At 36.9% G+C, this 17,618-nt stretch overlaps 1 protein-coding gene across 2 annotated transcripts in view; it reads right to left on the reverse strand.

Moving 5' to 3' along the window:
• The window catches only part of uncx (UNC homeobox), a 100,133-nt gene that overhangs the window by 75,812 nt on the left and 6,703 nt on the right, over positions 1–17,618 (reverse strand). The window lies entirely within an intron of this gene.

Here is a 17,618-nt window from a genome sequence, read left to right on the forward strand (position 1 = left end):
TTTTTATGGCCTTAAATTTAAAAAATCGAATTTAAGACCTTTTAATACTTTTTAAGGATCCGCGGGGACCCTGTTTCAGAACAGGTTACACAGACCCTAAGGAAAGCCAAACAATTTTTTAAAGAAAGAAAGAAACGGTGTATGTAGTTTTGAGAACATTTATTGTGCAAAACTGTAATTATACAACATAATGTTGCAGATAAATAAAATGCAAGTACACTATCTGCAGAGACTTTGTTTAAATATTAATGTTTGTTTAAAGAAACTAATGTTTAAATATTATGGCTAGCAGCTTATAAAAAACCCAAATTCAAAATTAGAATATTGTGAAAAGGTCATAAAGCTGTAAGCCATAATCATCAAAATTATAACAAATAAAGCCTTGTAATATCTCACTTTGCATGTAATGAGTCTATTTTACTTTTGCATGATATTCTAATTTTTCACGTTTCACCTGTATACGTCAACTAAAGAAAATGCTTCAAGTATAAAAGTTTGTTTACAGTAGTGCCATGCCATAGACAGTAAAAAGTGCAAAACAGTGCAGAAGGCACTCCAAATGTAGTTTGGCTATTTTTTTTAAAGGACACAAAAGATGCAAAGAGCAGAAAAACTGATGTATTCTCAGTTAAAAAGCAACTCAACAACGAATCTTAAAATCGGGCACACACAGAGATGTTGTGTTTACAACACTATTTTGTGAATACGCGCTGGTATTCAGTGACATGTTTCGTTTTGAGGTGGTAGAACCGATTAGTCGTGTGTGTTACTGAACTGTTGCCCCACGCACTCTGTATAGTCTGTATAGTTTGCTGCTGCTCGTCGGACGGCTTAAATCCGAACCTAGTCCAAATAATGGATGTTGCACCGATCTTTTTCACCAGCTCCTCCGTTTCGCTTTCAGCCATGTTTACTCAAGATGACGACGAATATGATGCGTTTCAGCCGGTTGCAGCTCGTGGCTCTAAATTTCGCGGGTAGATTGCGTCATCAACATGCATTATCGCGATAGTGCAATAGGATTAAATCTCTATCGTAGGCCAATTTTGTATCGTTTATATCGCATATCGTTTATATCGCCCATTACTAGCTATAAGTTTGGTATGAATGATGGTGTTAAATGCAGAGCTGTAATCGACAAACAGCATCCGCACATAGGTGTCTCTTCCTTCCAAGTGTTCCAGGACAGAGTGTATGGCCATTGCAATGGCGTCATCAGTAGATCTGTTAGACCGGTAAGCAAATTGGAATGGGTCCAAAGTGTCAGGCAGAGAGGAGCAGATGTAGGATTTGACTAACCGTTCGAAGCACTTCATGATCACTGATTTCAGTGCTACAGGGCGGTAGTCATTCAGGCAATAGACAGTTGTTTTTTTGGGAACAGGGATGATGGTGGTTTGCTTGAAGCATGTGGGGATCACTGTTAGTCTCAAGGAGAGGTTGAAGATGTTGGTGAAGACATCTGCTAACTGGACAGCGCAACTAGTAGCTGCAGCCTTGAAATCTAATGTGTTTTGTACTGCATAATTTACACTGCTTCGAAAATGTAGCTAAGTACTGTTACAGAGTAACTACTTTCAATTACTTTACACCTTTGGCAACAACTGCTTCTGATGTAGCAACAAATGCAATGTGTTAAATTGTGGAAATAAATAAATACATGTTCAGAGAAACCGAATCAGAAGCAACACAAGTAAATGGGGGGGACATAAATGGCTCCAAGCACAGTTATTATAGTTAACTAAAACTGAAACAATAAATAAATAAAAACTCATGACTTAAAATTAATTACAATTAATTAATTTAAACTGAAATCAATTATTTATTTTTTATTTCAGCTAGTAGTTGCCAAGGCAAATTTCTCAATTTTATTTAGTTTAACTTGATGTTGTCAGCAAAGGGTTGCAAAAAGGCAGAAATCAAAGAGCTAGATCTATTCGCAAGCAATTTTCTTTTTAATCTTAATAAACACCATTTTAATTTTTGAAAACCTTGTATGTGTTTTGGCCGTACATTTATACGACAATAGCAAACTTTTGAAAATGTGTTTCAAAGTGCAGATTTTTGAAAGCAATATTGTTATCTTCTCTGTGTAAACTACAAAAACGTGTATTGTGAAAATTACGTGTTCAGTCGCGTTTTTTGTCATTTGATTCACTTTAATTATTTATATATATTTTACACTTTTTTTACTGACATTTTTATGTGGACCCCAGTTTGAAAACCCCTGTGATATGTATTATATGATATGTTTGATGAAATAATGTTAATTTATACATTTTAAAGATTACATTTTTACACATATAGTTTCATAGTTTTACAATTGCTTCCGAAATGGTGTCTAAAGAGAAAGTGTTTGAATCTGTGTTTTTTGTTTGTTTTTTTAATCAAACTCAATCAAGCTCAGAAAAAGTGTCATCACTCCAGTTTGTTTAATTTTCCCCTAATGGGCATAAAAAGCACACTTATTATACATCAGTTGTTACACTTGTGTTGTGCAAGGATGTTGTAGGGGCTCCTAAATGAATCCATTGTTCCATCTACATCTATTTTTAAATAATTAGTCTGTGCAAAAGATTGAGAAGCTCTAATAGTCCCCATGGGATATGAGCTCTGTTACATAAATCATTGATCCAGGCACTTGTATTTTCCATAATTAATTATCTTTAGTTCTCCAAGCGCAAACATGACATCTCACCACAATTATTTTGAGCAGAAAGAGTCAAGACTGATCTGATGTATCAGTATTTAAAGCATTACTTGAGGAAATGTTATGCATGTTTCTCTCCATATCCTGTGGTCTCCTAGCAGCTGAAAGCATGAGTTTTATGTGCTTATTCTCATATAATTGATCCCTTCAAGGTTAGTGGCCTTGCAGAAACCTTCCCTGACTCCACTGCAATGAGACAAGAGCAGCATCAATGCTGCAAAAAGCACTATTGGATGTATTTTTCCTAATGAGCAAACTATCTAATCAATTCACAAGACCACTGTTGATCCTTTGCTGAACGACAAGGATGTGATTGATTTTAGGCTTGTTAGAAGCGCAGCAGAGAGCTGATCCATGAAAAGTACAGCATGAACCAAACAGAATTACTCTATTATTACAGTTCAGTAGTTTCGTCTTGTTAATCAATCAGAGAATCAGTCATTAGCACGTGCTTATGAATATAATAAAGCCCAGTTCTTGATGTGGTGCTCCCCGTCTGCATAATTAACACATAATTTCCCAAATGAATTACTGCGCAGGGATTGTTTAATAATTCAGACAGAAATGACATTTCTGGCATTTGCAGAGAGGAAGAACAAGGCTTAGTGCACACTATTGTGTTAAGGTAGACAAGCACACTTTTCTGAAGGTTTTTAAATAGTTTGGAGCCAACAAAAACAGATCTGAGAGAAGAGACAATTAAAGGGATACTTCAGGATTTAGCATTAAACTTTGTATCAGTAGAAAACCTGTAGAATTTTCGAATTACCATGCTTCCCTCCCTCATCCCCCTGAGACGAGAGATTTATGTATTTTTTGTCTTGGAAAAAATCCTCAGATGACGCAAAAATCGTCATTTTGCGTCATCGGAGGGTTTTTTGGCCAGAGGCTAAAAACTACAGACAGTAGAAGGAGCTAGTGCTGCATGTTTTCAACCCGCCCATAGAGGGAGCGATCTCACTCACAGAATGTACAAATAGTGTCAGCCATCTTTTTTTGGAAGCTAAGCTAACAGGCTCTTGTTCTGTGGAGAAAGCTGAGTAGTAGGGGTTACCATACATCCTTTTTCCCGGACATGTCCGGCCGTCGAGATCATCCAAAATGTCCGGGATTCGGCTTTTGCTTTCTGCAGTCGCCATTCATTGTTTACATGAACACCTTTTGTTTCAATCAAACTGAATTCATTCCGATTGGTGAATCTGAATGTAATGTTTACATGAACGCTAAACAAGTGATCGGTTGATGTGCGTTTTAGCATTGCTAAGAAAATTCCCGCTCCTCCCTGAGCGATAGCCTACGAGACCGGTGCGTCTCACAGGTGCCGCTCATCAGTAATCACGCCACCGGCCTCACGTCGTTCTCCCCCGGCCCTCAGCTTTGTCCTGCTCGCCACAGTAAATATAATGAATGGCGACTGTAGAACGCAAATGGCGAATCCCGGACATTTTGGGCCAATTCCGGACAATCCCGGGCAGACTTGTCACGGAGATCATTTGTCAAGGAAAAACGGCGTCTTTTAACCCTCTAGGCGCCACGGTCGAGTTTACTCGACAAGATGCGGCACTGAATAAAACGGCCGATTTTGTCAAATAGGGTGTCAAATTTCCTTCGACCTCCCATCCACTAGTTGGCAGACATGTTATACTTCATCCCGACTCAAAAAAACGTCATGCTTTTATACAAAATCTTCGAGCTAGAGCGCATTGAATCAGCGCGAACAAAAGCGGAGCTAGTGTGCGAGTGAGCCATTTTATCAGAGCAATATTGTCAACGTCAGCGAGTATTTGCATTAGATTATTATTATTATTATCTAATTGCATCAATAAAGCTTACCCACAATGAAGTGTTGGGTCTTATATTCGCGGACCCTGATTCTGAAGGGAAATATCTGCATTCAGAAGTTGACGGTGATTATGAAAGTATAGCCCGTACATTACACCAAGCACAAACGGTGAATCCTTTGCCCAATGTAGATGGTCCTTTGCCCAATGTCAGTGGTGGGAACAATGTTTCCCGGGGTCGGAGTGTTCATCGCGAAGTTAGCAGGTGTGTTATTGTTGTGGGGAACGAGGCGGGAGATTTTTTACCGCGCTAGCCATGTAGTTTGTCTTCTGACCGTGTGCCACTCCGCAATCGCGGCGACATTATTGCAATGACAATGACAATGTAGTCCGAGTTGTGCACACTCTGCGCGCGAGGCAGATCTGGCCGCGCCCGCGCTGCTCGTAGCAGGAGCAGAGGCGGTGTGACACGGGGCAACTAAACAGGTCTTGTCTACTTGTGTTTGTGTGTCATATAAATAATATATATATGTAATATATATATATATATATATATATATATATATATATATATATATCAGAGTGCCTACTGTATGTAGTAAATGGAAAATCTCTACAGCAAAAGGCCAACCACTACATGCATTCGGTTTGTTTCTACCATTTATTAGTAATGATTTACACAGTTTGTTTACTACTTACTATTTACCTGAGCATTCAGTATTGTGCAATATAGCATACAGAAGGTGAGGGACATTTTGGGGGGAAAGAAGTGCTGCATTTTATCATTTAAACTTGTGACTTTTCATGAAAATTCTATAATCCAAGATGGCCGCCACCATATGACGTCATAATATGCAAATTAGATGGGAAAATGTAATCCCTACATAAACTTTGGGTCATCCTTAATATTTCTCTAATTTACAGAAAGTCTATCTTTTATCACTTTTAAAGGGCACCTATTATGGAATTTTGAAATGTACCTTTCATGTAGTGTGTAACATAGATCTAAGTGAACAAAAACATCCTGCAAAGTTTGAAATATGAAAGTGCACCGTATATAAAGTTATTGTCTTTCAAAAGTAAGAGTCGACTGAGTCAATTTTATGAATCGTTAGAAGACCGAAGCTTTTTCTCTGACTAGATGACGTCAACTTGTCAAGTTATTTGAATACGATACGCCCACTTATTGCGCTCTAAGGCCAGGGAAAACTTGAAAACATCATGGCGACGAGACGCAGTGTTCTGAAGTGCGACTCAAAAGCCAACTGTTTTCATCTGCCCAAGGAGGAGCATTTGAAGACTAAGTGGCTACAATTCATATTCCGAGCCTTGTGCTTTGTTCGCGCCATTTTTAAAATGATTGCTTTACCAACTTAAATGCAATCAAACTTGGATTCGCGAGCCGGCTGATATTAAAGGAAGGTTCAGTTCCAAGTGTATTTGCATCAGCTTCCTCCTCCGTATCACAACCTGTAAGTGTTATTAATAATTGTTGCTTTTATGTTTTATGTAGCATGCTTAATAATTATTGTGTTTGTTGTGTAAGCAACGTTTAGCTTCTAGGTCTTCAATGGCAATTGTATTGAGATATGTGAAGTGTTTGTCGTTGTTTTCGGAGTTGTCTTAAAGAATAGAGTAATACCTCGTAGTAACGTAACTGCATTTTTTTTTTTTTTTTTTAAAAACGTTATGTTTATGCATCGGGCTAATGCAAACAAAGACTGATTGTGCTTTTACAATATGAACTCTGGGCTATGCTCGCTAACATAACATTCTTTATCTTATTTTTAGTTTTTTACTACAAACTACAAAGCAGTGGACTATAATCATTATTATAACACAATTTAATTGATAAAAGCATCATTGTACTCCGTGTTAAAAAATAAGTATTATCTCTGTAAACACTGCTGGGTCATCTGACCAATCCACGCAGATTAGCGTCACTCAAAGGAGGGGTTTGGAAAAATGAGTCGTTGAACGAATCATTTGGGAGTCGGTGAGCAAATCAGGTAAAAATAAATGCATATTATACGACAACAAAAGTGTTTTTTGTCATTGCATGCATGTAAAACTGTTGTTGGGGACTCCCTAAACAACATTAGGAACATTTTAAATGTCATAATAGGTGCCCTTTAAGATATAGCCTTTTGAAATTAAGATGTCAAAATAGAACGTTTTAGGAAAAAACCTCTGGCGCCTAAAGGGTTAAGTTTCGAGTCATCTAGTAGCCTAGCCTAGTTGTTTAACTGCGCTCTTACCGGTAGGCGTGGCTTGGGAGTGGCCTCTTAGGGCAGCGAAGCAAGTACATTCTGGGAGTTGTTGTCTTTCATCCACATTTTCAGGCTTTTCTCAGTATAGAAGGCTCCTAATTAAAAAATTATTTCCCATTTCTACTACATAAATTACCATTTTAAATGCACATTCATCTTTCAAGAGGTGAAGTAAGAAGGGTTTTTTAATATATCTATATATCTCATCTGGGTCTGTATCTGAAAAGCATGATAAAAATATGTGAATTGGTGCTGGTTGTTAGAGAGTGTCACAGACTCTACTTTCCGAGCAGGCATTAATTAGCATTTAGTGGTAATTCAGGTCAAGGGAACGGGTTCCTTAATTTTGTGGAGAATTTATACAGGTCAAAAGAGGGTCAGCGAAAGGTCATGATAGTGCACATTACAAATTTAAATATAAAAACACAGCCACCAACGGCAATCATCAGGGTCCAAGTAACTTAGTGTGATTTTATGGCAAAGGCAGTCTCCACTGATAGTAAGGGTTTTATGAAAGTTTGCTTTCATAAAGGCATAATAGGTATTGGCTGCAGCTCATTATCTGTCATTCAGAATGAGTACACATTTTATACACAAAAATATAGGCTACATTTTGTGGTGCTTGATCCAAGGATTTTAAAAAATAAGGAATTTGTATGCTAGCAACTGATGCAGGGTTATTAAAATGTGAGTGTTAGTGCCACAGAGCTCCAAATAACAAATGCTAGGATAAACACAATAATAAAAGAAAAAAGAAAAAAACAGGGCTTTAAGTTTTTCAGGTACAATACGTATATTTACCAGTAGCATTCAAAAAGGCCAATTGCAGAAATTGAATAATGAAAATCAAATTTCATTTACATGAATTAAAGCTACTAAAGTTGTTCAGTCAGGAGCGAGTGATTTTTCTTTTCTTTTCTTTTGTTGTTTGATTAACATTAAGGACAGATCGCAGCATGTATGTCGCTTCAAGAACTACAATATCGTTCAAGTTCAAGTTCAAAATGTTTTTTCTTTATTGTCCCCCATGGGGACAATTTTTGTGCAGCAATAGTATAATACAAAACACACACAATACAAAAATTGAACAACAATAAACAATCCATAAATAGTAAGTTGATATGTTATCTACGGTTCTTTATAGAATTAAAAAGCAGAATTGCTGCAGGTAAAAAAGAATGTTTGTATCTATTTGTTCTTGATTTTGGGGGTTTAAAGCGTGATCTAGATGGCAACATCTGAAATTCAGGCTGCAAGGGATGCGAACTATCTAGCAAGATAGATTCAACCCTTTTTAGCATCTGATTCTGATAGAGTTCCTCCAGCCCTTTCTGCTTAGAACCTATGATGCAGCTACTCACCTAAATTAACCTTGAAAGGGAGTTTTTTTTTGTTTGTTTTTTACACTGATGGACCCATACCAACAGATTAAAGAGAAGGTAACAACTGACTCCACAAACGACCTATAGAACAGGGTCATCAAGGACTTGTCCACATTAAACTTAGCCAGCTTCCTAAGGCAGTACAGGCGCTGTTGGCCTTTCTTGAAGATATAACCGATTGTGTTTACATCAATATACTGGTCAAGATGGTTCTTTTTCGCGGTTTATTGCAGTTTGCCTGCTGCATTTTCTCATTCATGCAAGTTTCTTATGATGTTTTATAAACAAAGTTCGGGAGGAGCACGTTCAAATAATTGATCCAATTATCACATCATTCCAACCAGCTGTCAACAATCAGTAATCAACATTTCTATCCAATCAGCATGAGTGGAGACCTATATACATACTCATTTGACTCACCAACGTTCCTCGACAGTTTTTCAGCATCCCTCCACTACCCCGTCTCCTCACACTCGCCTGGTTACTTCCTAAACCAGCAATACGGGGGGAGTACTCTGGGTTCGGGCCGAATACCGAGCCCGGAGCCCTCTCCTCGGACAGCACGCCATTTATTCCATCTGACTTATTTGTAAGTGTGAACTCGTGAATAAAGTATGGCGAAAACTTTAAGCAGTCGCTGCACTGTTATATTTAGATGCCACCATATAAAGTACACAGCAAATATAAATTATATCATTCAAAATTACCAGGTAAGGTGATGCATTCTATGTTTTTTTTCTATTATTCTCATTCTCGTTAGCACCTCTGCACAAGCCTTTATGACAATTAGAACATGTTGCCCAGTATTTAAAAGCGAGAAAGACGTTTCGGGTTATTTGATATCTGAGTGACAAACAGTTTTATCATGATGGGACAGCTAAGTTCACGCCCAAACAAAGCACTTGATATAGAGTGTGTACATGAACCTTGCACACTACTCAAATACACCACCAACATGACGGAAAACCATCTTCATCCTCATCAGCTTGATGAGACCAACAAATACAAACAAGAGTTCATTCAGCACAGCAGCTCCTGCAGACAAACAATGAGTGGACAAACAAAAGAAAGCTTTTCTAATATCAACGCAAGTCCTAAAGCTCTTTCACTCATTCATTTTCCAGTGATATTCATATTAGCTTTTCTCTTTCTGTAATGTCTCTCAGCCATCTCTCTTTCTTTAGTCTTTCTTCAAATCTCCCTCTTGTTCGTTCTCTCTCCTCCACCGTCATACGTCATACTAATGATGATTGGCTACACGTTTGATGTCGATCGACTTTCAAACAGCATTTTTCAAATATCGCATACCCCACCTTTAAATAAAGAACCCATCTAATTTGTGATGCAATATTTTATTATTTTATTTATTTGTTTAAATATATGATATTCTTTATTTTTTATATAATATAATAACAATTGTTTATCTTTTAATAGACATTTGCAGGGGTTGTAAACTTAAGGTTTTAATTTCTTTTCTTTTTTTACTTACACAACTTTTTTGATCTGTTCTGGATTCCTGGCTGGATGATATGACTGACTTCTGTGCACACAGTGAATGGACCAAACATGCCATATCAAAGTGGTGAGTATTGATTCACAGCCACTGTTTTTGAATTATAACATCTTATATTTATGTTAATCACATACAGAGGTGGACAAAGAACACAACTTCCTAACTTGAGTGAAAGTACAGATACTACTGGTCAAATATTACTCCATTACAAGTAAAAGATGTAAAGACCGATTTTTACTTAAGTAAAAGTAAAAGTAGGCTACTCGTTTTTAAAAGTACTTAAGTATCAAAAGTAGAAGTCAATGCAGTGTTTGATTATTGTTGTATTGATGTAATACTTACAGTACATTATGCCTCTGAAGCAACCTTGTAAATACACATACTAGTTAGAAGAATCTGTGGAATTAAGAGCTTTTAGAATGTTATTAAACCTATAGAAATTAAATACCTGCATTGACAAATAAAAAGACAGCCATAATCATCTTAATTTTTTTAACACTCCTTACACCCCAACAAAAGAAGTACACTCGATAATATATCAGCCTATATATCCACAACAATTAAATGAATCAAATTGTCTTTGCTCACGTTTGCGTATTTTATGGCTTAGACTAGGTTAAAAGAAATTGCAAACCTTTTTTTTTTATAATCGCTGACAAATTGTTATACATATTAATAAAACATTTTAAGTGCTTGACGCAGGGATTCATAATACATTTGATGCAAGTATTCACTGATGCACACCCATTGGCAAAAAAATGTAAATGTATTACAGCACCACCTTGTGGTAGATTCTCACAGAATTTTCAGTTTGACACTATGTAGACCTACAGACATGTCACAAGCATCTCATTAAAGACCAGGGGCCTCATTTATAAACGTTGCGTACGCACAAAAGAAGGCGTACGCCACTCTCTACGCAATAATTGGTATTTATAAAAAGTAAACTTCACGGGAAAATGTGCGGTCCTTCACGCAAGCTCTGACCCAGGCGTACGCACAAAAACGGGTGAAATGAGAAATGGCGACACCGTCGGCAGATGAAAGAAACACATGAAAGTGTGTGAAACTGTAGACCGTTGTGTAAAAGAAATGGGAATAGGCCTACTGCTGCCTCTCATAAATAACATGAAGACTTCACAATTCCTACAATTAACAGCCTACACGAACACCCGTTTGATCGATCTGTAGTGTAAAACAAACAAAATCAAACGAAAATTACAACAGAAATGCAAATTAACACATATTTGCAAAAAGAAAAGTGAAATATGTTCTGCAATAATATTGCCATTTTATGCAATTCATCCTCATAAATAATATGGTAAACACAACGAAATAATGTACAAAACTGATATTCTCGTCAATGTGTCCGACTGGCGGAGCAGATATAGATGCAATTAGATAGATAGATAGATAGATGTAGACTATTAATTGGCCACTGGGGAAAGTTGTTTTCATAGTAAAAAAAAATTCATCAGCTACGGAATCATAGTAGCCTATTCATGCATATGCCTTTAGTTTGTTTTATTTTTGATAAAATAACGTATGACGTATGTCTCAACCATTCAGAAAGCTGCAAGAAATGACATTTGCACTGAACTATTTCCCATTTCCACGTAGATTATAACCGACATCTGTAGCTTGTCAGATGCAATTAAATGGATGGAAATAAAATGCCCCATCACAATGCGTAATGACGCACAATGGCTGATCTTGTCCGACCATTTCTTTTTTGTTTCGGCCACGGTCCGTTGTGAGGCTACAGCATTTACGGCGTCTACAACCTTTTGCCACTCAAGTGCCTTTTTGGCATTAGTAATGCCCACACTGTTCCCTAAAAACAACATTTTCTCCTCTTTTCCACCTCGCCAACGATAACTTCTACTTCACATTGAGTGAAGTTACTTTTTTTTTTATTTCCTCTCTGTGTTTGCCATGATTTCGCAATCGATGAATATATACTTGTGGGCGTTTCACGGACTATTTATGGAGAACTAGGGGCGTGACATGAAGCCGCAAAAGCTGCGCTACATTTAGAATTGATTGTGATTTATTAAGGGAAAACTGCGTAGGATGTGCGTGCGCACGGTTTTATAAATCCGAATATTTCTGTGCGTACGCACGTCCTATGTTTCATCCGTACGCCACTTCTGATGCAAATCCTAGGCAAAGTTTTATAAATGAGGCCCCAGGTGATTTTAAAAAAGCTGAAATGATTCCTATGAATGGATCCCTGTGAACCAGTAATGTATGGCATGGATGTGATTAGAGGCCTGTTCTTTCACATTTAACCCTTGTGTTGTGTTCAAAACCCTATAACACCTGTGGTGTTCCCGGTCAAAAATGACCGGCCAACATAAAATAGCTTATAAATCACTCATTATGCTATAATATCACCAAATATTTCAAATATATTCAATCTTTTTGTCAACTTGTTTTCTTTGGTTTCATGACGGAGTCATTTATCCAAGCTTATGCACCTCAGTTTTTGATTGAAAAAAGCATTATTTGTTAATCATTTTGGCAATATTGAGTAAAATATGAAAAAAAAATGCAATGTTGATCACACTAGTCTACTTTAATGTTTAACCAGGAAATTTCTTTTGAAATGCTTTTATTTTGTACAAAATGACACAGAGTCACGCCCGTTTCACACATACTCCGTTTGCAGTGCGTTTGCGGTGCGTATTTTTTTCCGTACCCATGTTAACAGGTTAGAGCTTTCACACTGCACACGGATGCGGTCCGGCAATCCGTTCCAGTTGCGGTGCGTATACAGCAGTGCAGCGATCGTTTACGCACAGAGTCTATTTTCTGCTGTGCTGCACCGCACTGCAGCGTATTGTTCACATTGAAATAAATATAGATTGACAAGAAACTGTAATAATTTGATCATAGCTACTCATAATTACAGTTAATGTGTTCTACATTTACTAAATTACAGGATCAAGAAATTAAAAACGTTTTAAACGAGAATATAAATATATATTATTGCTGCATGTTGTTCTATTTAAACATGAATATGTAGGCCTACTGTGTTGCCCTTTTTTTTTATTTTGTTTATCGTCACATTCAACCTTCATGTCATGCGAATTTATTAAATGTAAATGAACATCTGAATATGTAGTTGTAGCCTTAATGAATTCATAAGTAAATCATATTATATAGTTTTATTTTTGAATATAAAGAAGTTAAACAGGGTGCAATTATAAGTTTGTTATAGTTATGTAGGCTAGTTATAATTAATTTTGACTATGTAATTGTAAATCAAAATGTTTAACTTTTTGGTGCTACAGCCAGCCTTATTTATAGCAGAGGATACTCGTTTTAATGTAGTGGCATGTGCAAACAATAATTATTATATCAAATGTTAATTTCCAAAAAGTCATTTGTCTTCTGGGGGCTAGCCCTCTCCCGGTTCTTATATTTTTTCAGTCTTAAAATATGCATTTATAATCAGTATTTATACATTTGTATTCTAATTTAAAATATTTGTGTATTATATCTTAGCAACAGATATAGCGTGATAGCTTTTCTTCTGTCAACAACTCGAACTAAAACAAAGAATCACAATGATTAAAATTAATTTCATACTGTTGTAATGTCTGTAACAATGTCAAAGTTAAAGTTTGGTTTTAAAATCAAAATTACTTAGCCTACCCATTTTTTATTTTGTGACACAGAAACTACGTATCTCTGCAAACGCAGCATATGTGAAAGCACTATAGCGCGTGCTGCTCCAGTACCGCACACGCACAGCAACACGCACCGCACACGCACTGCATACGGAGTATGTGTGAAACGGGCGTCACACTTGTGGTGTTCCTGGTCAAAAATGATTTTGGAAATATTAAAGGGGTCATGACATGGTTTTTTTTATTTTATTATTATGTTCCCTTAGGTGCAATTATAGTATTACTATAGTTTTTTTTACCAAAAACTTTTAAAATGTAGTGATTTATGACCTTTTCCCACCCTGTTTCTCATCCTCTGATTCAAACAGTCTGTTTTGGGGGTGTTTCCCCTTTAAGAGTTCAGTGTTAACGCCCACTGTTATGATTGGCTAACGTCAGTGCCTATGCATCAATATTAACGCCCCCAGCCAGAACGTTTGCGGATTCGGCGTAACTGTTTAATAGCGGGTGATGCATGCGAAGCGATGGCTCTGGCAATGATAAAACCTTATTATGTTTGAGCCAGAATCAGAGGAAAATGAACGATCACCACAACAACGAAGACTGGATCAGCCCGTGTCCACATGGAAAGTGAAACTATTTTGAATTAATAAAAAAAAATTAACCCGAGACACTTGAAAACGGATTATTGTTGCATAATTATCCAATAGCTTCATTTGCTAACAGTTTAACATTATTTAACTAATTCCAATGAAATGATAGGGTGTACCACGGACAAAAATGCATGCACAGACAGGCCATCTTAGAAGATGCAGCATTGATAAAGGCAACATTTTTAATTTTCTATCACATGTAGGCCTACTAGAAAGGCGACATATTTTCAAGATTCTCTTATACAAATGTGTTTATATTAGCCATGGTAAAAAGTAAGTTTGCGTCGTCGTTATTGAGCCCATAGTCGGCACGGACTTATCTTTGAGCAACCGTTTTCTGGCAAAGCCAAGCATCATATTGGGATTTTTTCCTCAAAACAGTCATCCTTATATGTATAGAACACTGCCGTGACTGGGACGTCCGCAAAAAATAAAGTGCATCCATTTTTCCCTGACGACTGGATCTTTCAGCGTATTTAAAAAGTAGTTTAAAGTTTTAAATACATTACTTACAGTTTGCGTCGTCGTTGTTGAGCCCAGAATAGACGGCACGGACTATTAACAGTCATCCTTAAAATGTATAGAACAAACGCTTAAACTAACACTGCCGTGACTGAGACGTCCGCAAAAAATAAAGTGCATCCATTTTTCCCTGACGACTGGATCTTTCGCAGCGTATTCAAAGATGTTGTTTGTCCACAGCCAGGAACAGCACATCTGCGGCGTCGTAATCTCCCTGTACAGACCCACTCGCTGTCCGTCCACTGAACACTTGTGAGGCGCGCGGCGCGCGGGCGCGACAACGATATACGAAGTGAGCGTAGTTGTCTTGCGCTTAAAGCGTAGTTGTCTTTTGCCGGAGGCGGTCATTATGCAAACGCTGGTACGTCACTTCGTACCGTGACGTCACTTCTTACCATGGATCCAGAACGAGCTGTATTTAGAGCTTGATTAAATAAATGATTCGTTTATAATGGGGAGGGCGTCTTAAGCTATGAAACTTGCAGGACGTTTTAATGGTACAAAGACCTCTTATATACCAAAAGATCAAGGCAAATTTGGTTTCTCATGTCATGACCCCTTTAAATAAAATATGAAGAAAATTGGCACTGTTGATCACACTAATCTACTTAAATATTTCACTAGGAAGTTTGTTTTGAAAAAAGTTTATTTTGTACAAAATGACACAGTCACACTTGTGGTGTTCCCGGTCAAAAATGACCTATCTACAAAAAATAGCTTATAAATCACTTATGCTATATTATCTCCCAATATTGGATTCAATCTTTTTGTCAACTTGTTCTCTTTCAATTAGGACTGGTTTTATATTTCTATTTGCATCTGAATAATTGTAGGCCTCATTTATCTGAGAGTAGGCATCTCATTTTTTGAGTAAAAAAAAGCATTTTGAATAATTTTCACAATATTAAATAAAATATGAAAAAGATGTGCACTGTTGATCACACTAGTCTACTTTAATGTTTCACCTGAAAGTTTGTTTTGAAAAACTTTTATTTTGTTCAAAATTGCACACTACACTTGTGGTGTTCCAATGGGCCTTTGTTTCAATGGGCCACTGAAAGTGAATGGGAGAGACTGGAAATAAGAGAAACATTTAGTTTTTTAGCATGTTCATTATGTTCATGTACACATATGTGCATGCAAACATCGATTCCTTGGACCTGTGCATGTGTGGATACACGCATACACAACAAGCTACCCAAACAGACACACACGTTAAAACACACAAACTATTTTGAGAGTGTTTGTGGATGTGTGTAAATGTATCAGGCTTCATAACTATACCAGCACCTAAGCCTAATCTCAAACTAAATATTTTCTGAATATATTTAAAAAGCATAAAAATACCAATCTAGTTTGATCTCTGGTCAGATGGCTGAATAAACATTTGTGAAGGCAGGCACTGATAAACATCTGGGAGACATAACATGCAACAGCACTGGGACTTTTTACTGTTTCCATTGCTCATTCCAGACAAACTATACATGTCTGTTTTTGACTGAGTCATTGAATCATCCATTCAACCAATTCATTCAAAAACACATTCATTCTGGAATGAAACAAGTGGTTGAATTTATGAACGAGTCATTGAATCACCCAGGAACAAAACTGTCAGGTGGAAACAGACCACGTGTGTGCGTGTGTGTGTGTGTGAGACTAATTAGGAGAGAGAGCAAAAAGACGAGTAAAGAAACCTGGTTCATTACATTAACACCCTTAATGTGTTTCAAATCTGTATGGTTTTATGCAAAACTCCAAATAATATTTTTTTGATTACATTTGGGGTAAACATAGGACCCGAAGACATTTTTCAAAATGTCTTCCTTTTTTTTCTTTCTTTTTTTTCTACAGAAAAAAAGAAATTCATAGAGGTTTGAAATTACACAAGGGTGAATAAATCATTTTCTTTTCTTTACTTAGATCAGTGTGGTGTTTTCAATATCTAACCATTTAAAATGATACACTAGAGATGTGAATGAATTTGTAGAACACAACAAATAATTTGTTGGATATTTTTGCATTGTTAGTACTGTCAGAAGAATTGAATTGCTTGCACACATCTTTGATTCCTGCAGGAGAGAAATGTGCCGTATATATTTTAAGTGACACCCACGTGATTTTCCTTTGAAGACATTCCTTTGTCCACATCTTAATCATTTCCTATCATATTCAAAGTGAATATTTTCAGTAGTCCCTGCATTCGATACACCACGTGAATGGCGAACACTGTCTGCGCCAAATGTATGCTCCTCTTTTTGTACAGCATTTAAGGCATCATGTTCAAAGTAAAAGAGCAGTGGCACCCCACAGGTGTTTGAACATATCTCTGAACAGTTCTGATGCATTCATACTTGCACTGAATTATCTCAACGCTACTTTTAAAGCAATCAGTCCCTGCAGTTGCAGAAAATGGGCCAGAGCAGTTTCTAGGCTGAAAGCAGATGTAATTGACAATGTACCGTATGTGTGAAAAACAAGAAATGGGCAATCCTGCTGCTGAAGAATGAACCCTTTCTGAGTAAGGTTAACAGCGCAAAAGTGGGATAGTTTTTGATTCAGAATTGAGCGCTGACAAAAGCTTTCAACCTCTAAATGTTAGTGATCACATAACCCTCTTAAAGTATATTAAACAATATAGCCTATATGATAATGATAATAATAGACTATTGAACACAAACTCGTTTGAAGTGGGATTAACTTGATATGCGCTAAATATATACACACACATGGCAAAAGTTTGTAAACATTAGGCTACTATTTTTTATGTTTTTAAAAAAAAAGAAGTCTCTTATGCTTATCTCAAAATTCTGGCCTATTTATAGCACCTAAACTCTGGAACAGTCTTCCTAGCATTGTTCGGGAAGCAGACACACTCTGTCAGTTCAATTTTTATTTTTTTTTAAACACCTGATAAATAACATGTAATCAATTTCTATAATTCAAATCAGTTAAATGATTATTAGGCTGCATAAAGTAGGTCAGCAGGAACCGGGAACACTTCATAACACCTGATACTCGTAACTCGTTACATCATAAGAATGACATCTATGCTAATATTAGTCTCTCTGTTTATCCCGAGGTTTACCGTACTCAGCCGGATCCGGATCAGATGACGGACCTGCGTCTGGACACAACCACATCACATGCAGCCC

The sequence above is a fragment of the Phoxinus phoxinus genome (genome assembly GCF_949152265.1).
Source record: "Phoxinus phoxinus genome assembly, chromosome: 1".
Taxonomy (NCBI): Eukaryota; Metazoa; Chordata; class Actinopteri; order Cypriniformes; family Leuciscidae; genus Phoxinus; species Phoxinus phoxinus.